The 23,170-nt window shown below is 40.9% G+C and overlaps 1 protein-coding gene across 5 annotated transcripts in view; it reads left to right on the plus strand.

Annotated features, from left to right (window-relative positions):
- LOC124775105 overlaps nt 1–23,170 on the plus strand; it is a 95,892-nt gene that overhangs the window by 71,671 nt on the left and 1,051 nt on the right. The gene's annotated exons all lie outside the window — the stretch shown is intronic.

Below are 23,170 nucleotides of genomic sequence, written 5' to 3' on the forward strand. Positions count from 1 at the left end.
CAATTTTTTATAACACTGTACTATACGAATTAATAGCAACCCCACTTTCATCTGGTAATTTGTTAGAGAGCCAATACCCATATTACATAATTTTTCAACGAATGCAGAGACCATATTACTGCACCCAGCACCTAAGGGCTGTCAATACTAGTCATTATAAGTTGACATCTACACTCACGATTTAGTGTTGGCATTCGCAGTCACGAATACCAGGAACAGTAAAACAGTATCTGTCTGGCCTGTGGTTCCACGATCAAATGAAGACACCATTCGCTTCTACCTTTGTTTCATATGCCTCCCTGCACCAACCCCCCCCCCCCCCCCTCCGCCCCCCTCCACAGCTATAGTCTATTTTCTGTTTACATCTTCCTTTGATCATGCATGGTCACTTTCCACACAATCACTTTCATACACAATCACCTCTACCTCTTTTTTTTGCTCTCCTACCCTCACTTGTGCAACCCAGCATCCCACAAGTAACCATTGTAAAAATAAAGTGATCTGTAAAAAATAAAAAAAACAGTGAGTGATTTGTGTTTAATTGACAAATCATACAGTAATTTTAATGCTTTTCATGGTGTATTCAAATGTATGTCACGTTCTTATATTTAATGTTGAAGTACATGACCTCTTCTAAGGCCTGGTGAACACTATTGCTCCTCTTCATTGCATTTTCGGTGTTTGTAAATTTTAAGATATTTTATTTTTCTGTGACTTTGTTAGTGCAGTGGCATTATAAGTCAATAAAGATAAATTTTCTGAGGGCCCTATGCTCCTCCACAATCCTCCTACCCATTCCAGTGCTTATTCACCCATGCTTCTTCCTATCCCAACTTACTCACTGATTATGAATAACATTATGTGGAATACATATGTATATACAGCTGTGATAATTTAATAACATGTTTATGCACTGTGAAGAATTTTCACTGTAGGTCTCACTTTGATATTTTAAGTTTACCAATGCTAGAGATTGCTGGCTATCATTTATATCAGCTGCAGTTATTTTGTACTCCTCCCACTTTGTCCGTCTTGTCCTCCTTTCTTTCCCTTCCCATCACATCATTCCTTGCTCATACCACATGTATTAATGATGAACTTTTGTTTGAATGCGACCTTTTGTGATCTTATGGTTCTTAGTTTTAATAAAGGAAAAACTCTTTACCATGGTTTACACTTATTATATGGTTTTATAGTTGATTTTGTTAACTGTCCATCAAAATTTGACACAAGATCACAGCACCTCTACAACTGTGCTACCTAGTGGTACGTTATGATAGCTAATTTTGTAATGGCATAGCGCTGTTAATTTAGCACCAGTGTTACAATAGATAGTAGTTGACATGATATTCTGAAATAAGGTTTTTCTATGGTATGTGAACTTGTTTGTTGATGAACCCATATGTTTGCTCTTAATATGTCCTACATAATTTGTGCGCATATGTCAGCTTTGATGTTTTTTGACAAATATTCTGAAGATGGGCATTGCCTATTACAAGTGGACTCTTCGTTATTAGCGACTTAAAATGGTAATATGAACATTCTTAGTTACTCATATAATCGTTATGGGCCTCTTACGGCAATAACCTATCAGTATAATAAAATATTTTGCATCTCAAAAGAGCTGCTGTGTTCCAGTTACAATATTTAGCTGTCATTTACCTGTTATTGCTTGTTTAACATTTAGTCAAATATCTACACCAGTGCCAGTAGTTAAAATTTTACTTTCCACCCCATTTCAGTGTGTGTTTATTAAAACAAAAGAAATAATTAAAAATACTCACAACTTAGAAATAATGGTACTTTGTTGTTGGAAAACCTATCTTTATTTGTTCTGTTTCAAGATCCTGCAATTGTTTCAGTTTTTACCTTCTTTTAAATTGAATCATTTTACAGTTTTTTTGCTATCTTTAGTGTATTGAAAAATATATAGCAGATGATTCATACTATCCATTGAAATACTAAGAAGACTTTAGTTACAGCGCTCCCAGAAATTCTATGGAATCAATTAATAATGTGGATAAGATCAGTTTACAGGGAACACTCAAAACAATTATTTAAACTATTATGTTGCAGTTTATTGCTGTGTTTGGTGAGATGCATGAAGATTTATAAGATTCTGGCACCCAGAACATTTTTATTGAAAATGTATGTACAATATTATGCCAGTGTTTATTTAGGCAAATATATTATTGACTTAACCCAAACGTTCAGTTGTTTCTAGGACACAAGAGATTTGAAAAATATATTCCAGTTATTAGACAAAATGTATTTGCTGTATTTGGTTTTCATGTGCATTTTTACTTCAGTTATATTAACTCTTTACTTTCACTTGGTTCTTTTCTTTCACTGCCCCAATTAACTTCCTTGTATTTTTATTGTTTAGACATATGGCTGCTAAGTCATCAGGCATAACCTATTTAACCTGTAACTAGTATGGTGGGGTGTTGTGGACTGCAGGGAATTTTGTTTTCTGTTTGTAACACTGTGGCACTGCAATCTCAATCCATCTGCTCTGAATTGTCGAACAGGTTCGTCATCCTTACAGCAGGCAAGTTCATGACTACACCAATTTTTGTTTTAGTTAGGGTGAGACTGACACCATCCTCCTGCTTAAGAGATTTCTCTCTTAGACTTAAGGGGAATATATTCTCATAATGAAATGAAAGTAAGTGAACAGCATTGTTAATGTTGAGATGTTACATGAATTTATGAGGACCAGGAAGCTTGCAGTTGGTTATATTTCTACGTACAAGAACTGTTGTACATGTGTGTGCCCACATAGCATGAAACTGGTTACAGATTGTGACACATACATCACCAACATTATATATTCGAAACTGGCAAAAGACCGAAACTGGCAAAAGACCGAAACTGGCAAAAGACCGAAACTGGCAAAAGACCGAAACTGGCAAAAGACCGAAACTGGCAAAAGACCGAAACTGGCAAAAGACCGAAACTGGCAAAAGACCGAAACTGGCAAAAGACCGAAACTGGCAAAAGACCGAAACTGGCAAAAGACCGAAACTGGCAAAAGACCGAAACTGGCAAAAGACCGAAACTGGCAAAAGACCGAAACTGGCAAAAGACCGAAACTGGCAAAAGACCGAAACTGGCAAAAGACCGAAACTGGCAAAAGACCGAAACTGGCAAAAGACCGAAACTGGCAAAAGACCGAAACTGGCAAAAGACCGAAACTGGCAAAAGACCGAAACTGGCAAAAGACCGAAACTGGCAAAAGACCGAAACTGGCAAAAGACCGAAACTGGCAAAAGACCGAAACTGGCAAAAGACCGAAACTGGCAAAAGACCGAAACTGGCAAAAGACCGAAACTGGCAAAAGACCGAAACTGGCAAAAGACCGAAACTGACCAGTAATGCAACAGAGGCATCTTGCATAATAAAACAGGCAACCTACAATGGTTTTTCAAAATGGTATCATCATTTAGATACGAGAGGCGTTTGAAAAGTCCGTGCGAAGTCCGAGAGATGGCACCACCGGCGCGTATCGAGGTCATGTTTAGTTAGTAGGATCTTTGGAAAGAACACACACCAAGTTTCAGCCATATTGGTCTCTTTCTTTGTTTTTGGCATTCATGTGAATCAAGGAAGTCGATTTATTGTCAAAAAATGGACGAAAAAGAATTTAGTGTGGTGATGTAACATTACTTTATGAAAAGCAAAACCTCTCAGGAGACTAAAGAGATGCTTGATAAACATTACGATGACTCTGCACCTTCGATCAAAAGATTTTATAAGTGGTTTCAAAATTTTCGGAGTGGCCATATGGGCACAAGTGTTGCTGAACGTTCTGGATGCCCTGTGGAGGTTACGACTCCAGAAATCATTCATAAAATCCATGACAGAAGAGTTAAGGTGCATGAGATTGCTAGTGCTGTGGGCATCTCGAATGAATGGGTTATAATATTTTGCATAAACATTGGACATGAGAAAGTTATCCGCAATTTGGGTCAGCGGTTGCTCACACTTGACCAAAACGGAATCGTGTGAAGTGTTGCAAGGATGGTTTGCAACTTTTCAGGAAGAATCTGCAGGACTTTAAGTGTCGTTTCGACACTGTGGATGAAGCATGGATACATTACTATACTCCTGAGACCAAACAACAATCTAAACAATGGGTTACCAATGGAGAATCTGCACCAAAAAAGGTGAGGACCTTTCCTTCGGCCGGAAAGGTTATGGCGAGTGTCTTTTGGGATTCACAAGGGATAATCCTCATCGACTATCTGGAAAAGGGTAAAACTATTACAGATGCATATTATTCATTGTTATCGGATCGTTTGAAAACCGAGCTGCAAGAAAACGACAGCAATTGGACCACAAAAAAGTCCTTTTCCATCACGACCATACACTAGTACACACCTTAGCAGTTGTGGTCGCAAAATTAATGGAAATGGGATTCCAAGGCATTTCACATCCCCATTAGCTCCCTTGTACTACTATGGGTTCCCCAATTTGAAGAAATGGCTGGCGGGGCAAAGATTTTATTCAAACGAGGTGGTGATTGCAGCAACTAATAGCTATTTTGCAGACTTGGACAATTTCTATTATTCGGAAGGGATCAACAAATTAAAACAGTGTTGGACAAAGTGTGTAAGTCTAAAAGGAGACTGTCAAAAAATAAGAAAGGTTTATCCCAAACATGTAAGTACTTTTTATTTTTGGACGGACTTTTGAAATGCCCCTCGTATGAGACAGTAGGTGACTGGTTCTCTTCAATACTAATACTAATAATAATAAAAATAATAGTAATTGTAATAATGACAAGAACTTTATACATCATCATATGATACAATGATCATTTTTCTGAATTCGTCAGTTCATAACAAATGGCTACACATATGTACATTTTTACAACAAACTGTGATACAATAAGGCACAGATCTACAAGTAATTTACTTGTAGGTGAGACTTGGTTTGGAGGAAGAGAGCATTTCACCTTAGCAACCAAGATCTGCATCAACAATATAACGAAAAGATAGATTACTAGTCACTATAAATATGACACGTTGAGTTACCGACAGGCCAGACGTAATGAAAAGATACTTTGAACCAAAGCCTTCCTATTTTAAACGCACGTGCGCGCGCACACACACAGACACACACTGCGAATGAATGTGTGTGTGTGTGTGTGTGTGTGTGTGTGTGTGTGTGTGTGTGTGTGTGTGTGTGTGTGTGTTTTTGTGTGTGTTTCATTTTCTCAGTAAGGCTTTGGCAGACAGGTAATGTTTAGTATCTTTTTGTTGTGTTTGTCTGCACTCAAGGTGCCATCTTTATGGTGAGCAGCAATCTATCTGTTCCTTATATTGTTGACATTCCAACCCGGAGTTTCCATTGTTTGATTTCAACTAAGATCTATTTTAGATTAGTTATTTAAGAAATAACTTAAAACTAAAACTGTATGATATAGTGCTTATATTAAATGATGCTAAACATACAGAATGAAGCCTATACAAAATTGCCTTTATTCTGTGCAAAACAGAGATACTCATCTAGTGACTAATGTAGGTCAGTGATCAATATTCTTTCTAGTTTGACCTTAAATTTTACTGTGGAGAGTGACCTGACTGAGTTGGCAAGCCTCAATCCTGCATATAGTAGGTTTCTCTGATAAAGTGCAGGTTGGTGGCTTATGAGATGAAACTGACCTATGTTTCTGGTATTTTGTTTGTTCAGGCCTGAGTTTACATTTGGATTAAGTGCTCGGAGCAACATAATTGGCTTAAAAGTATATACTGATTAGCCAGAACATTGTGATCACTGACCTACTATCGATATAAACCCATCCAAGCAATAGCAGAGTCACCTTGTGAGGAATGACTGCTAGTCAGTCTATTAAAATAAATAAAAAATTATATGTAAGTGGAAAAAATTTAAAGTATAGTACAATAGTATTATTAGTAAATGTTCTCTGGGTATGAAATTAGGCTATTCGGACTTCCTCTCACATTTCAATTGTAGATGCAGGGAGGCGACTACAAGGACACCAGAGCATCGCAAAAAAAAAAAAAAAAATAAAATAAAAAAATAAATCCTCCCAACTTGGCTCCAATCCACTTCAATAAAAATACTTACTACTGTTGTTAAGTCTTCTCTTATTCAGTATCACATATAATTCATAACACTCGTAGCATTTCATACTTAGAGCAATACATCTTAACCATCTTCTACATAGGAGAGAGGGAAACAAAATCATGTACGAGGAAAAGTGAATGGTTTTTTTTCTGCAACTTACCACACATTCATAATTAATGTCTTTGCCTAGGCTTATAGTCGATCGCTGTTTCATTTTTTTTTTTTTTTTTTTTTTTTTTTTTTTAAATTTTAACATTACCATATCCGAGGGTCTTTCACCATGTATCTACACAATTGCCCCAACACAGTACATTGACATGGTATGGAGATGTACAGTGTTTTTGCTAGTACATATTTATATTTACATTTGCCATTTGGGGTCGATGCCCTTTATTTGTCGGCTTTTCTTTTATTTAATGGAATGGATATGTCAGCTTATCCTGTGTATGAGGGTTGGAATTTAAATAGTGGCAACTATTTATTCACAACCGATACAAAAGTTTTACATGTTTGCACCTGTTACTGTCCTTCAAAGTAGTCACCAGATTGTGTAGAACCTGTTGCCAGCAATGTGGAAGACGTAGTATACTGTTAGCAGAGCCTGTTCCGTTGATGGTGCGAATGGAGCCGTCTACTGCCTGTCGAATCTCTGTTCGAAGTGAATGCCACGAAGTGGTTCGTTCATCTTTGGAAAGTCACCGTTTCTTTCGCAAAGCATTATGGGTCGCCACAAAAGTCGAAAGTGCGTCAGAGCCCCAATATGGTGAAAGTTAGGGTGATTCTCGTGTACGACTGTGATGGTGTTATCCTAACGCATTATGTTCCTCCATGGCAGACCGACAGTGCACAGTATTACTGTTCATTTTTGGAGCTTCATCTGCGACCAGCTTTGCGAAAGAAGCGGCGACACTTTCTGCGCAACCCACCCATCATTTTGCACGACAATTTGCGGGCGCATACAGCACAAGCTGTAGCTGCTCTGTTCGGTCGATGGGAATGGGAAGTACTGCACCATCCACCATACTCCCCGGACTTAAGTCCTTGTGACTTTGATTTGATTCCGAAGATTGAAGAACCACTTCGTGGCATTTGCTTCAGAACTGTTCTAGAGATCCGACAGGCAGAAGACCACTCCATTCGCACCATCAACACAACAGACTCTGCTAATGGTATACTAGACCTTCCACATCACTGGCAACGGGTTCTACACAACGCTGGTGACTACTCTGAAGGATAGTAACAGGTGCAAAAATTTAACTCTTTTGTATCGGTTGTGAATAAATAGTTGCCGCTATTTAAGTTCCAACCCACTTATGTTAAACTTCTACAAGGAATTGGAAGATTGTATACAAAATATGATAGTTCATTACATATTTGAATTTAGCGTGCTGACAATAATGTTCAGTTTGCTTCAGCCTCATTGCCGGGTTTTGTGCTTGTGCACTAGTAGGTTTGGCAGCAAAGCACAAGTCGCTAACAGTCAACATGCTAGTCGCTACTGTCGCACGTGCGTGCACTCGTTTTCTTAGTGTTGATTTCACACTGAGTGTCACACTTTCACTCGAGTATTACATATTAAAGAATCGCTGTGGCATTTGTGTTTATTCTGTGTGCAGTGGGTGTGTGCTTGAAGTTCAAAATCCGACGCTGTAGCTGAAGATCTCCATTCTTATGGCCTGGGCGTCATTATTACCCGTTGTACTCTCATTTTCAGCGAAGTCAGCCATGGCCAACAGCATCTGTCGACGAGGTGAGTATTGTCTCCAACAACTATAGTTCACTTACTGACGTATTGTGAGAGACAATACTCAGAAATAATTTCATCGCGCATATATGTTAATGTCACTACACTTTACCATCCACTTGTTAAAAGACACATATATAGCCGTCCCAAACATTGTATAAAGTGCTTGTCTTTAAAATTCATTCCTTCAAATGGAGTTTGGTTTCGAATGAAAATTCATACATGTATTGAGTTACAACAATATACATAACATGATAGCTTATACCTATGGCTGGCATTCCATCCATTGCTTATATTACGAACGCACATTATTTCAAAATTTATAGAAAAACTACAACTACAGACACAGTAATACCTTCTTGCTCACAACACTCCATAGCTCACAAACATGCAGCTTTCCATTCAATGGTACACCATCTCATATCTATCCCCATGTGCAGAGATGATTTTAAAGCAGAGTTATATACAATAAAATTTATTGCCACAGCCAATGACTGCAGTCCATTATTATTAACCACATCTTGCACAGGAAACAAGAATGGAAAATTATACCCCTTCTCTATGCCCACCTCCTTCCCCATCCACTGTCTGCAAGAAATGGTGTACACTGCCATTTCTACGTGAGGTATCACAAAAATGGCTCTGAACACTATGGGACTTAACTTCTGAGGTCATCAGTCCCCTAGAACTTAGAACTACTTAAACCTAACTAACCTAAGGACATAACACACATCCATGCCCGAGGCAGGATTCGAACCTGCGACCGTAGCGGGAGGTATCACAGATTGTTGACAAAGCACTGAAAGCCTGCAAGTACAGGCTTTCCTACTATGTTAAGAACACAACAGCCCAGTTTTAATAGCAAATATAAGAACCAGTTATTAGCCAACAGTGTGGTATACAAAATCACCTGCTCTGATTGTGACAAATTTTACATCGGTCAATCAAGCAGAGACATAGCAACTAGGCTGGCTGAACATGAACGTAGCTTGAGGTTGTAGAATTCTGACTCCGCATTTGCTGAGCATGTACTGAGTGAGGGTCACTACTACCAGCCACTGCCCCACATACTTCATTTAGCAAACAGAGGCCATAAACTCAACCTGCTGGAAGCCCTGGAAATTAACAAACATCTTGCTCACAGCCCAGATCTAATCCTAAACGACCAGACACAGCTCAATACTTCCCCCTCCTAAACTGTATATAATCATCTCTGTTGTTCATTACTTACCACACTGTCTCTTCCTACATATTCCCATTTTCCTGTTTTCATTAGGTTCTTTTGTTTTATCGAAATTTTTCTATGTATTCCATATACAGGGTGGTCCATTGATCGTGACCAGGCCAAATATCTCACGAAATAAGCGTCACACGAAAAAACTACAAAGAACGAAACTTGTCTAGCTTGAAGGGGGAAACCAGATGGCGCTATGGTTGGCCCGCTAGATGGCGCTGTTATAGGTCAAACAGATATCAACTGCGTTTTATTAAATAGGAACCCCCATTTTTTATTACATATCCGTGTAGCACATAAAGAAATATGAATGTTTCAGTTGGACCACTTTCTTCGCTTTTTGATAGATGGCGCTGTAATAGTCACAAACGTATATGCTTAGACATGTTCAGACTACCAGGTAGAAGGACTAGTGGCGCACGTAAACACGTTCAGAGCACACAGGGACAGGGATAAAGGCGCGCATTAACACGTCCATAGCAGTTAAAGGGTTAAAGACTCATTCTATTAGGCTGGCTTCTGGGTGGAAAAAGCTTACTAATACAAGTTTTATGCCCTGTGTGTTCATGAATTGTTTCCACTTTTGCCCAACAAAATATGAAGCATTATCAGTTAATAGCTCTGGTTTACCTATTCTTCTCAAATAGTCTTCCTCAGTTCTTTTTTCTGATATTTATGGCTCAAATTGCTCTGAGCACTATGGGATTTAACATCTAAGGTCATCAGTCCCCTAGAACTTAATACTGCTTAAACCTAACTAACTTAAGGCCATCACACACATCGATGCCCGAGGCAGGATTCGAATCTGCGACCGTAGCGGACGCGCAGTTCCAGACTGAAGCACCTAGCACCGCTCGGCCATGTGTGTGTGTGTTTGTTTGTTGTTGTTGTACCTTGCATTAACAACATTTTGATTTCTGCATCTTGCAATTTTGGACAGGAAATGTTGGAAATTTGCCTCTCTTCTCCAATTCAGAGAAAAATGCATTTGACATTAGGTTGTTAGGTGAACCAGTATCTAAAATTAACTGTGTGTCAGTATTAAATATTTTCAACTTAATGATTGCTTGTACTTGTTCTTCCTGGGTAATATTCGTTGTATCTAACTCATGCTGATACATGTCATCCTTGACGTTACCTCGTTTGTCAGATCTTACGAGACGTGTTTGTAGTTTTGCTTTGTCCCCGCTCCCAGAGAGTTCAATAGCCAGGGGGTTAACCACGACCAGTTCGTGTTTCCTGGCAACATTGTGTGACTTAATTCATTACCTGGAGTAATTTCAGTTTGTTGCACAGTTTGAGTACTTCGCCAATTTGTGTTGTTGGCTACTGTGCCATTATTTTCCTTTACAACTTAGTTGGGTATTTCTTTAAGTATATTCCTGGTTAATTAAAGGCATCTGGAGATCTTTACATGTAAAGTGTCATTTTACTTCAATGTTTAAGTGTGTTACGTATCGTCGTGCACTTTGATTTTTATATACAGTTTGAATGTAAAAGAATGTTATTCATTTGCTTAGTAGTAATAAAATCATGGATTGAACTTTTATAATCTTTGGCTATAATGCAGTTTATATGGCGTAGCACTTTAAATAAACCACATGTTGATTATCGTTGCGAACACAAAAAATAAAATGCAGTTCTCACTACTGGTTTCTGTAGTTGAAAATTTAACTTTGTGCACCCTGATCTATTATGTAGGGATACGCACACCACTAAAAGATTTCCTGCTGTGAATGTGTAATCTTTAATGCGCAAAACTATGTTCTTACAACTCTGGTCTGGCTTGTTAGAAATGAAACACTGTATCATTACTGTAACTGATTACGAAATTAAACATGTCTTTCTCCACTTGAGTCTTTAAAATGCACTGAAAATTACTCTTATTACACACACAGAACTTACAGTATGCAATGTTTGCCACACATAAAAGCTGCAGTGGATTTTTTAATATTTGAACACTATTGATTGCCACGGCTAACACGAGAGCATGAAACTAAAAATGAAAATGATTTTAATATTACTAGCCAGACCAGATTTCAACACAACAGTCTTTGCTCTCACACAATTTAAGTTTTAACTCTCTGATTTAGGTAAATTATTTACGTTACTGATATTGTACTAGCAGTTGCCCATGTCCATCTGAAAATGACATAATAAAATCTGCAATTCTCAACTGTGAGCTGAAAGAAATAATTTAAGGTACAATTACCTACCCGCTTAGTAGCAGGATAACTGCTTCATTCAATTATAGTTTGAATTTGCCGCGGCAGCAGCTCCTGCAATTGTGGCACAGCACTGAGTCATAAAAAATGCTGAATTCCCTAAATAGGGATGTGGGATGAAATACTGGGCAAGCTAGCTACAAATTATTACAAGTATTTTTAACAATTTCTATATTCAGAATTAACATAAAATTCAAAGTACACACCTTTTTTTATACATCAGTACCCAATGGCGTCTTTCTCGATGAAAAAACAAATGAAAGAGAACTAAGCGTTAGAGAGAGCTTCACAGGCTCTTACAACATTCACGGCTACGACAAAACAGAGAGAGTAATGTCTAAGCCTCCGATATTTATAAGCAATTTAATATGCTAATATATATCTTTGTTATATTTTTAATTATCATTGTTTGCAACAGTTTCCACAATCGTCGACCACAGACGTTATTTTCAAAATTGACATGCATAATATTGACGCAGAAGAAACCGAGTACCACCGTCACTGTGGTGTAGTGGTTATGATACTAGACTTGCATGGAGGGTCGTGAGTTCTAAACTCACCTGAACCGTAAAATTTTAATTTCTATATTCTAGAAGTATCCACAAATATCAAGAATCATTGTACTGAAATGTTCTGTAACTGTATATATACCGTATGTGTTCTGCCCGGAGGCAGTTCACTCCACGGCTCTTGTATGTGGAAGTGCTGAATAAACCTTCGTTCAATTAAGTTAGAGTTCGACATTCATCTAATTACACCTTCTTCTACGTGACATTATTCTGGTGGAGACGCTGGGTATTGGAACTTGTGACAGCGTACATTATCTACAACACAGCGGCCCCCATCAGGCCATGACAGAGCCGTCGTTTACGTGGTGAGAAACCCGTGTTCGAGCCGTATTCAACAGATCGCAAACTATTGGAGACAAAAGAAGAAGAAGAAGAAGAAGAGGAGGACGTTACGATGACAGCAACTCTGTGCCATCACATGAGACATCCTTCTGGGTTCTCTGGTGACGATGGCCAAGATCCAAACAAGTGGCTTAAGTTATATGAGCGTATAGCCAAATTTAACAAATGGGATGACACTGTATGTTTGGCTAACGTATTTTTGTACTCTGGGGGCACTGCCAATCAATGGTATGAGAACAAGAAGAAGTTCACAAGCTGGGAAATACTCTAGGCGAAACTGCGCAAGTATTTCGGCGACACACAACGACAGAAGTGCAAGGCTGAAGATAAAGTGCAGGGCACAGCGTTCAGGAGAAACTACAGCATCCTACATTCAAGACGTCTTGGAGCTGTGCAGAATAGTGGATCCTAGAATGAAGGAGGAAGATAAGATAAGGTCGCACATCTCATGAGGGGTGTTGCTGAGGACATGTATCAAGCCCTACTCCTGAAGGAGGTTTCGACAGCAGACGACCTCATAAAATGAGGCCAGTATATCGAGACAATGCATCAAAAAAGAATTACACAAAAGTTTGAACGGCTTCCACACATCATATCAATGTCTGTGACAGAGGAAGAAACTGATTTCACAAGTGTTCGTCAGATAGTGAGAGAGGAAGTTCAGAAGGCACTTGGATTGCACGGCGAGCAAAAATGTGAGAAGCTTCAAGAGGTCATAAGTGAGGAGGTGGAACAGACATTGAACCCAACCTCTCGTCCTTCATTTCCCTTTAAAACGGTAAAAAGGTCGAGACCCAGGTGGAGTTACGTTTCTACAATGCCGCATGAGGAACCGGTTTGGGCACCAAGCAAGACTGACATCTGGGGACTCAGGATAACCAACCAGTATGTTTCCACTGTGGATGACCGGGACATGTGGTGTGCTGTTGTTGAGAAAGGCGGCGGATATTTGATGGCGCCCGCGCCAGAAGACAGCAGACTGGTCTTAGCCAACACAAATTCCGTGATGACGAAGATGAACAAGATGATGTGGGCGCAGGACAACGTAGGTCACCATCGCCGCAAGCTAGCCGTTGGAAAGGACACTCCCCAACATGCCGATCAAGGTCTCCATCGCCGTTTAGAAGCTCCAGCCGATCACCTAGCTGCCGCAACCTGGAAAACTACAGGGTGCAACCTTCCTTGGAGGTGGGGCCGCCAAAGAGAAAAATCCTCCTCTGTCGATCACTATAAAAATGATAGGAAACTACGTTGATATCCTCATGGAAGCCCGGCTACCCCAAGCTCTTGGGGACTCTGGAGCATCATATTCAGTCATTACGGAGAAGTACCGTCGCCAGTTGCAGAAAACAATATTCGTCGACAACAAGACATCTCTGCTGAAGGTGGCTAAAGGGAAATATGTAAAACCTACAGGAAGATGTCACTCGTGTGGGTATAAGTGGCCATACACAGCCCTTAGAATTCATCGTCTTACAAGAGTGTAGTCATGGTGTCATTCTCGGATGGTACTTTTTGAAAGCTTTGTAGGCAATTATAGATTATGGTTGCTCGAAGATTATGCTAGACAAGATGAGATACTGTGGACAGGAAGAGGTGCATCCGAATGTGAGGAGACTGTGTGTGCTGGGTGAAGTGATCATTCTATACCGTGACGTCCGTTGTGTTGTATTTTAAGGCGCCACGCACACTGTTTGTATATGTAGACGTGTATGTCGTCGTCTCTTCTTTCCCTTGTCGATATCAGAGCATGAGAAATATATGTTAGTGTTTACCTATTTGTTGTCGACAACACACAATTACACGGCCACGGTATCACCTATTTCTGACAATCGATCTCTACAAGTGTACAGTGCTTCATAAACATTCCGTGAAGTGTTAATTTACGTGCAGTGATACAGTTATTCTTTGACTTAGCTTTTGTTAGTTATTCCGTGCTGTTCATGTCTACACAATTCATTCATGTGTGTAGTGTTAAGTTATTGCTAAATATACATGGGAATAAAGGAATTGTTTTCTCCAACACCCACATTTGGTGGCCCCGACGAACTACGTTAACATCCGCGTCGGCTTCAGCGTTTAACGAAGTTCCGCAACGTTCACGTTTGTAACTTCTGCGCCAGCCGCGTCGCGCTCGTTTCAGCACGATAGTGACCGATTCGCCAGTCTCAATTAAACCTGAAGCCAGCAGTGCAATTAACAGGGTGACGATAAAACCTCCACCATTCTGGTTACATAATCCTCTATTGTGGTTTGCCCAGTTAGAAAGCCAGTTCGTCCTCGCACAAATATCGGCGGACGAAACTAAGTACAGATATGTGGTTGCAGCACTTACAGAAGATCTAGCAGCAGAAGTACAAGATATCCTAGCCGCACCGCCGGATACCGATCGTTATGCATCCATTAAAAACGCATTAATAAAGCGTTTGTCACAATCAGAGGCAAAACGGCTAGAGAAGCTACTGCGCACTGAAGAACTCGGAGATCGCACTCCATCACAACTCTTACGACGTTTGCGCACACTGGTAAGTAACACTGTAACTGATGATGTGCTACGAAGTATATGGTTGTCTCGGTTGCCGTCAGATACTCAAAAAATTCTCACGGTATGTGCAGGTGATTTAAACGCACTGGCACAAACGGCCGACAGGTTAATTGAAATGTATCCCACATCAAGCGTCTCAACATTAACGCCACAACAAGAAAATTCGCCCACAGTGACGCTAGTCTCCCTACAATCACAACTGGCAGGGTTGACCGCACAGGTAGCTGCATTACAAACAACGCACAACCGCCAACGACCACGCCACCGACGGTCACGAAGTCGCAATCGATCACCATCACTACAGAACTTATGCTGGTACCACAAGACATTTGGTAATGATGCACGAAAGTGTACGCCACCTTGCAAGTGGAAACATGAAGCAGACACCGTAGCAGCGATAACTTCCAGTGCAAACACTCGCCGACTTTTTGTGACAGACCGCGAAACAAAACCACAGTTTCTCGTCGATTCAGGCGCAGAAGTGTCCGTATATCCAGCAAACCGCCTATCACGCCGGAGCTGCGACGACCGTTATCTATTCGCCGCCAATGACTCCAAAATTAGAACATACGGTCGAGTAACATTATTTCTTAACTTGGGACTACGCCGTGTGTTTGAATGGCAGTTTACAGTGGCAGATATATCACAGCCTATTATCGGAGCAGATTTTTTGTCCTTCTACGACTTACTGCCAGATCTGCGATGTCAGCGACTAATAGATTTGACTGCTAGTCTGCATACAACAGGAAAAGTCCGTTGTATCACACCACTAGAGGTACGCAGTCACAGGTGACACACCATATGTACGATTACTGAAAGGATACCCCGAGATCACACAGCAATCGCCTACTCTCCCACCAGTCAAGCATACAACCGTCCACCACATTTTGACCATGCCAGGGCCGCCAACTCACGCTCGGCCTAGACGTTTAACGGCCAAAAAGCTAAAAGTGGTAAAGCAGGAATTTCGCAGCATGCTGTCACAAGGTATCTGCAGAGTTTCTAGTAGCAGTTGGGCATCCCCAATTCACATCGTGCCTAAAAAGAAGAAAGGATGGCGCCCCTACGGTGACTATCGGCAACTCAATGCAAAGACCATTCCAGACCGGTACCCAGTTCAACATATAGAAGACTTTTCTGCAAATGTTCACGGTAAGATTATATTTTCACCACTGATCTAGTTCGAGCTTACTATCAGATTCCCATAGCTGCAAAAGACATTCCTAAAACAGCGGTGACAACACCATTCGGTCTATTTGAATTCACCCGAATGCCATTCGGACTATGTAATGCCGCCCAGATGGATGAGGTTACAAGAGATTTAGATTTTTGCTATGTGTATATAGATGATTTATTGGTGATGTCTGCAACAGTAGAGGAGCACTTACAGCATTCGGCACAAGTTTTTGACCGCCTACGCACATGTGGACTAGTAATTAATCCTGCCAAGTGTGTTTTTGGTGAGAAAGAGGTCCACTTTCTACAATATTTGGTGAATGCACAGGGTATTCGACCGCCACACAGTAAAGTAGAGGCCATAAACAAATACCCCCGCCCTGTCCACAGTCAGAGAATTACGACGATTCATTGGAGTAGTGAATTTCTACCAACTCTTCGTTCGCAATCATGCACTGATAACTGCACCATTGAATGAACTACTTAAAGGCGCACCTAAACCTAACCACAGTGTGCATTGTACTATCGAGGCGGACACCGCGTTTCACGCTATGAAACAAGCTATAGCAGAGGCCGCACAATTAGCACACCCGGTCGCGCATGCTCCACTCGCTCTCATGGCTGATGCTTCGTCCACTGCCATTAGTGCCGTACTTCAGCAACAAATTGATCAGTTATGGCAGCCCGTTGCATTTTATAGTCATAAGTTGTCACCATCTCAGCAACGTTGGGCAACATATGACCGTGAGCTGTACGCCGCTTATGCGGTAGTAAAAAAAATTCAGACACGCATTAGAAGGGCGACAGTTCACGATTTACACAGATCATAAACCGCTTACCTATGCCTTTAAGGCAAAGCCAGAGAAAGCATCGCCCAGGCAGCTGCAACACTTACATTATATCAGCCAGTTCACGACCAGCATTGTGTATGTGGAAGGGAAGCTAAATGTTCCAGCTGATGCACTTTCTCGCATAAAAGCAGTGTCCACAGTAGCAGATGACATCGCACAGGTGGAAGCAGTGACAAAGGCCATTGATTATGACGCCCTCGCGCATGCGCAACAATGTGATAGTGAGTTGCGTGATCTATTGCAACAAGAGATAGGATTGAAGCTACAGCTCGTGACATTTCCTGACGCAAGGATTGAGTTGTACTGTGACGTAGCAAGAGGAAAGATACGCCCATTTGTGCCACAGCAATTCAGAACACAGGCAATTGCATCAATGCACAATCTGTCACACCCAGGAGTAAGAGCCACACTCAGATTGGTCAAACAAAAATTTGTATGGCCATGTATGCACACAGACTGTAAAACATTTGGGAAGCAATGCTTGGCGTGCCAGAGGAATAAAATCACACAGCACGTCAGGGCACCATTAGGCACATTTCTTCCACCAAATCAGCGTTTTGACCATGTGCATGTTGACATCATCGACCCACTCTCGACATCGGAAGGCTACAGTTGTTGCCTCACGGTGATTGACAGATTTACTAGGTGGCCTGAGGCATTTCCAATGAAGGACATCACTGCAGAAACTATAGCTCAAACATTGTTTCATGGTTGGATTGCCCAGTTTGGAGTTCCACTGAGAATTATAACTGATCAAGGACGACAATTTGAAGCCTACGTTTTCAAAGCATTGGCTACGTTATTAGGTACGAAACGCATACGCACCACGGCATACCACCCCGCATCAAATGTCATGGTTGAGAGTCTTCATCGAAAGTTAAAGGTAGCACTCAGATGTCACGCAACACCGAATTGGACAGAGACACTACCTATCGTACTTTTGGGTCTACGAACGTCATTCAAAAGTGATCTGAAAGCCACAGTACCAGAACTGATGTGTGGACAAACGTTACGCCTACCTGGAGAATTTCTGCACAGCATGGCAGATGATACAATCACAGCCTCAGAATTCGCCACAAGATTAAGAGAGCATATATGCCAATTGAGACCAACAATGCCTAGAAACCCGCTTGGAAGACACTCGTTCGTTTTTGCGGAGCTAGACAAGTGCACGCATGTATTCCTACATAATTGTGTGCAATTGAACTTCGTCCAACCAATTATTTCTGGAATCGTAATCACTGATCCCGACACTGACCGTCCATAAACACACAATTAACACTTTTTTTCTAAGAGTAAACGAATGACGTCACGCCATCTACATAGTTATTAAAATATTATTCCAAATGATCTCACACATTTATCGTCATTATATTTTAACGGTAACCAGAAAAAAAGTATGATTTATTTTCGGAATGTAACATATAACAGATCGCAAATCGCACGTAACAAAATGACAGCTTTGCATAGCGTCGGACTTAATCATGCAAAACTATATAAAGAAATTCCCCAAATCTTAATTTCTCCATAGCAATTGACAGATACAAATAAGATATTCAAGACCTCATAGATCAATCCAGACCTGTAATGTTATACGGCCCTGTAATGTTATAATTCCTGCAGTCAGCGCTAGAAAGGTAACGTGTCACATCACGTCATGCCGTGCATCAACCCATATCAGCCTCTGTCGTCCGGTTTAAGAACGGATTTGGTGAATTGTGGATAGTTAACTGTCGCCGAGAACTGCAGATCCTTCCAAGATGCATGTGCGTAGCATACGCCGAACCGTTACTTGCAGAACAGCTGAGCGTCATAGCAACCTCCCATACCGAGTCTGTGGATGAAATTAGCGTTACCCCTACGAGATCAGATCTTCTAGCTCGACTATCACCAGATCTCACTAAGGGACAACAGGAGAAGCTACTTGCCATTCTTCAAGAGTTCTCTGAATGCTTCAATCCAAGGCGAAGCGCAAATTAGACAAATTGACGGTGAAGAACTGGTGACCATCAACCAATAAGCCAGAGAGCATACCGTGTGTCAGCAACGGAACGTCGAGTAAGTCGCGACGAGGTAGAGAAAATGATGATGAATTACATCCTTCAGCCTTCGTAGAGCCCATGGTCGTCACCAGTGGTTCTCGTCAGGAAGAAGGATGGCAGTTGGCGCTTTTGTGTTGATCACAGGAAGTTTAATAACATAATTAAATAGGGCGTTTGCCCTCTTCCACGAATTGACGATTCACTAGATTGTCTGAAGGGGGCTAAGTTTTTCTCAACCATGGACATGTACTCGGGATACTGGCAGATTGAAGTAGATGAGGCTTATTGTGAGAAAACTGCATTCATCACCCCTGAGGGCCTGTATGAGTTGAAGGTAATGCCGTGCACCAGCTACTTTTAAACGGATGATGGACGATGTGTCTTTGTTATTTACATGACATTATAGTGTTCTCAGAGACATCTTATTAACACGTAAAAAGACTGAGGGCCGTTCTTAAGCGTCTCCAACAAGGCAGACTGAAACATAATCCTAGAAAGTGTCTCTTTGGAAGAAAAGAAATCAAAATACTTGGACACCTAGTGTCAAATGAAGGTGTGCAGCCAGACCCAGAAAAGGTGAGATCTATAACAGAATTTCATATTCCTAAAAGTATTAGAGATGTGAGAAGCTTCCTCGGATTATGTTCTTATTACCGTTGTTTCATCAAAGACTTGTATCAAAAAGTATCCAAAAGTTGTTAAAAGACGACGCTAATTTTATCTGGAGTGGTGCTCAACAAGATTCTTTGGAAGTGCTGCGAAAAGCTCTGATGACTGACCTTGTACTTGGTCTGAATGATGAGAGAGCACCTACAGAACCACACACATATGCCAGTGGATATGGGATCGATGCTGTTCTGGTGCAAATTTCAGATGGAAAAGAGAAGGTTATAGCTTCTTCTTCTAGGACACCTACAAAAGCTGAGAGAAACTACAGAAAGAGAATGTCTTGCTGTGATCTGGGCCATGTGCAAATTTCGACAGAATCTCTCTGACAGGCCATTCACAGTTGTTACAGGTCATCATTCACTTTGCTGTTTGACAAGTCTTAATGATCCAACAGGACAACCTGCCAGGTGGGCTCTATGTCTTCAAGAGTATGACATTACCATAGTGTACAAAAGTGGAAAAAAACACCAACATACTGACTGTCTCTCAAGCATCCCTGTGCAAGACCATCAAGACTTTGATGAGTATAGTGACTGTCTCGCTGCACTCCAATATCTCTCTGCTGAGCAGGAAGAGGACACCAAGATAACTCAAATTATGCTTGCCTTAAATCGCTCGGAGGATGTGAAAGGACAATTTAAGGTAGTTAATGGATTACTTTGCAAGAAAAGCTTTGCTCCGTTTGGAAAGAGGTGGTTACCAGCGATTCCTACGCACATGCACTTAGATGTTTCCCAGAAATTCCGTAACACACCTGACACCAGACATTTAGGGTTTATTAAGGCGTATGATAGGATCTGCAAGAGATTTTTCTGACCAGGTTTATTTAGGAGTGTCCGTCACTATGTGTCGCACTGTCGAGAGCGCCAGAAGAGAAAGGCAGTTCCTCAGAAACCACCTGGCCGACTCATACCAATTCCACCAGCCGAAATGCCTTTCCAGCGTGTTGCGATTGACCTCCTTGGACTATTTCCAAGGTCTGATAGTGGCAATAGATGGATTATTGTTTGCACTGATTATCTGACACGCTATGCCATTACAAAAGACGTGAAAACTGCCAAAGCATCCGAGATAGTCAAATTCATCATGGAAGACATTGTATTAAAATACAGTGCTCCAAGGTCGTTAATTACAGATAGAGGGGAAGTTTTTCAATTGAATCTTGTGACAGAGATGAACCGTCGATGCAACATTACTCATCACATGACTGCCTACCATCCGCAAACTAACGGGCTTACTGAATGCTTTAATAAGACCTTGGCCAACATGTTATCAATGTTGAGCAGAACAACTGGGATGAGGTGCTCCCTCTTGTGAAGTTTGCCTACAACAGCTCCAAACAAGGCGCCACAGGATTTATGTCATTTTTCCCAGTGCATGGGCATGAGGCAACTACGACAATGGGCAATGTTTCCGTTACATCCTGATGACGTGGACGGTAACTACATCGGCCAGGTGTTAACCAGAGCTGAGGAAACTCGGCAGTTAGCTCGACTCCGCATGCTGCAGGCTCAATAAAACGATCGCCGAAGGTATGACGTGAGCCACCGTCCTTTTGTCTACCAGCCTGGTGATCTCGTCCGGATCTTCACTCCCATTCGGAAGGTTGGTCTCTCTGAGAAGCTACTCAGGCGCTACTTTGGACTTTATAAGGTTGTAAGGCAGTTGCCTGATGTTACTTACGATGATGAAGATTTTGACCCCGACACAAGACGACGAAAGATCAGAGATACGGCCCACATCCTTCGAATGAAGGCCAATAATGATCCTGCAACCCAGGGTAAATTCGAGGCTCGAGCAACAGGCAACAAGTGGAAAGGTGACGAATAGCGTAGCGCCAAAGGAAGTTCTAAGAGCGCTGTCAGGGCGAAAATCAGCCATCAGGAGTCGGAGTATGCAGGACCGATCACTCGTTCCCGGACTAGGAGGACTTAACACTGAGATGCTGTTCTCTTAACGAGGGAGCAATGTTGCAGAAGAAGCTGAGTAGCACCGTCACTGTGGTGTGGTGGTTATGATACTAGACTGTTGCACGGAGGGTTGAGACTTCAAAACTCACTTGAACTATAAAATTTTAATTCCTGTATTCGGTTCGAGGATATTCTAAAAGTATCTGTAAATGTCAAGAGTCAGTGTACTGGAATGTTCTGTAACTGTATATATACCATATGTGTTCTGGCCGGAGGCAGTTCACTCCGCACTCTTGTATGTGCAAGTGCTGAATAAATCTCTGTTAAGTGAAGTTAGTTTTCGTCATTCATCTACTTACACCTTCTTCTACGTGACAATATTATACAAACATAAAAATGAAAAATGATTATTTCTTTTATACAGAATCCACATAATCGATAACTGTTCATACAGAAATGAAATATATGAACACAGGTTAATGTTTTTTGCATGTATTACACAGATTTTACAGATGTCTCGCCCGGAGACGTCACAAGTACTATCTAAAGTATTGGTTGCCATGCCCTTTATCTTTAGTGTGGAAACAAGTTCATCACAAGCTAGACCTTCTCAGTAGGTATCAGCACAACTGTTCTTTGCCACAATTTTTTTTACATATCTTTTTTGATTGGTGGCAATGGACTGAGTAGGCTTTGTTTTCAAAAATTTTGGCTCAATGGAAGACTGTGATACCACCCGCTGTCTTTGACCCGTGACATAGGCATGTTATGTTGGTAGATGTGTTGTGTAGGGCTTGGTTTATTTGGTACTGGTAGCTCTGGGTGAGGTATATAGGTGCCTGCTAATTTATGGACCTATTTTGTAGTTTATATTTGGTATCGCGGGCTTCGGTTGAGGTATATAGGTCAAGGGAAATGTCTGATGCTTTATAGATCTCTTTTTTGTGGTGTATTTTTGTTATTGTAGGCTTTGGTTGAGGAATATAGGTCAAGTGAAATGTGTGATACCTAAATTTTTAGTTTTCTTGGGTTGATTTATTATGTGAAAATATTTGCGATATTCAGTCAGTGTTGATTTTTTTGTTTTTGTAGGTGTGGATCATGTTTGTTTTTTATGTAGAATGTACATGCCGAGAATCCCCTATTTTGCACGGTTGTCCTGTTAGTTTATTGTTGTTGTCATTGATCATTTCATGCTATTTGTCATCTTTGTTTAGTATGACATTGCGGTTGATATCTTGAATAGAAGGGAAGCATCAAGTTTGTAAATTTATGGCATCTTTGGTCAAAGCTAATGGCTGGTATCACCCTCTTCTGTAGTGCCAGAATTTTATAAAGGACTAGAGTATAGATTTGTGCATAATTTGTATGCCAGAGACAGTTAGCTACATTTGAATTAAGTTTTTTGTTGAGGTGATTCCCTTCTTGGCATCATTTAGATTAGCACAGTTTGTATGTAATATTATGTCCCTGACCAGTCATTTTCAAATGCTGAGGCAGTCTTGTTAGGGTTTTTTCTTATTTTTGATTTGGGGCAATGGTTTTGCCCACATTGTGAGGAAAAAGAAATACTTAATCTCCATTGAAATGAATCAGCAAATTATCACAGCCCAAAGGTTATTTCAAAAACCTTGTGGGGTAATATCAGAAAATCTCAATTTGATAAATGTCTAGATAGGAATGTAACAGTACAGTTTAAATTTTGTGGGATGTTCTCTTTTATATGACAACAACCTGCTCAATATGTTCCTTAATGCTGCCATGTAA

Source organism: Schistocerca piceifrons, chromosome 2 (genome assembly GCF_021461385.2).
Source record: "Schistocerca piceifrons isolate TAMUIC-IGC-003096 chromosome 2, iqSchPice1.1, whole genome shotgun sequence".
NCBI classification, from domain to species: domain Eukaryota; kingdom Metazoa; phylum Arthropoda; class Insecta; order Orthoptera; family Acrididae; genus Schistocerca; species Schistocerca piceifrons.